This window comes from Mandrillus leucophaeus, unplaced genomic scaffold (genome assembly GCF_000951045.1).
Source record: "Mandrillus leucophaeus isolate KB7577 unplaced genomic scaffold, Mleu.le_1.0 Scaffold11, whole genome shotgun sequence".
NCBI classification, from domain to species: Eukaryota; Metazoa; Chordata; class Mammalia; order Primates; family Cercopithecidae; genus Mandrillus; species Mandrillus leucophaeus.
The window spans coordinates 1,238,421-1,239,819 of NW_012099209.1; the positions used below are offsets into that span (position 1 = coordinate 1,238,421).

General features: G+C 54.7%; 1 protein-coding gene across 1 annotated transcript in view; it reads right to left on the reverse strand.

Annotated features, from left to right (window-relative positions):
- Positions 1–1,399, reverse strand: part of PLVAP (plasmalemma vesicle associated protein) — a 31,232-nt gene that overhangs the window by 25,624 nt on the left and 4,209 nt on the right. The gene's annotated exons all lie outside the window — the stretch shown is intronic.

Sequence of the window (1,399 nt, forward strand, 5' to 3'; positions counted from 1 at the left end):
AAAAAAAAAAAAAAAAAAATTATCAGGGCGCATTGGCAGGCGCCTGTAGTCCCAGCGACTCGGGAGGCTGAGGCAGGGGAATTGCTTGAACCCAGGAGGTGGAGGTTGCAGTGAGCAGAGACCGTGCCATTGCACTCCAGCCTGGCAACAGAGCTAGACTCTGTCTCAAAAAAAAAAAAAAAAAAAAGAAAAGAAAAAAGAAAAGACACCAGTTAGCCAGGTTCTGGTCTGAGAGGGGAGGCAGGGCTCTCATCTGAGGATCTGAGGGGGCAGGCAGGACCCTATTAGGAGAGTCTGAGGGAAGGGGCACAGTTGTGCCCTGGGGACTGAGGGGTGTTCCACCCCATCTTGGGGGGGCTGAGGTGAGAACCACCATACTCTGGGCATCTGGGGAGACAGTGCTTTGCCCTGGGGTTTTGGGGATGGAGACAGGGCCCTACCTCTGGGGCTCTGAGCAAGGGGGTTGTGGTGCAAGTATGGCCCTGCCATTAGGGGTCTGAGGTGAGGAGACCGAGTTCTGCCTTGCGCAGGTCTGAGGGGCTGAGCTTACCTTCCTGCCCAGTGCGGAGGGCTGGGCGGTCTGAGGTCCTATGGGAGGCCTGTCTTTGCCACTGCCTTGGCCCTGGCCAGCCAGGTCACCTCCTTGGAAGACCTCGAAGCTGCCTTTTCAGCCTTTCCTCACCCCACCCTCCCATCTCTCACCCACCTCACCCTTAAGGAGAGAGCCCCACACCTGCTCCCCACAATGTCTCAGGGCAGGCAGGACACCCCCGGGACGAAGTTGTGTCTGAGAACATGGGGATAATTGTCTAGTGTGTTTGACACAAGCTAGGGTGCGAGAGTGGCGCAAAGGTCTCCAGGAGACCCCAGATTTGCAGCTGTGACTGTGCCCAGAGAGCCCGCCTGTTTCTGACACTTCAAGAAAGTCAACTCCCCTCTCATGCCTTCACTTTCCTGCCTGCAAAGGGTTTAAAACTTCTGCTGGCCGGGCACAATAGCTCACTCCTGTAATGAGTAACCTCACTCCTGGCCGGGCACAATAGCTCACTCCTGTACTCTAGCCTTGGCAACAGAGGGAGACCCTGTCAAACAAAACAAAACAAAACAAAACAGCCGGGCGCGGTGGCTCATGCCTGTTACCCCAGCACTGTGGGAGGCTTAGGCGGGCGGATCACAAGGTCAGGAGATCGAGACCATCCTGGCTAACACGGTGAAACCCGGTGTCTACTAAAAATAGAAAAATTGGCCGGGCGCAAAAAATAAAAATAAAAATAAAAATAGAAAAATTAGCTGGGCTGGGCGCAGTGGCTCACACCTGTAATCCCAGCACTTTGGGAGGCCAAGGCAGGGGGATCACGAGGTCAGGAGATTGAGACCATCCTGGCTAACAAAGTGAAAC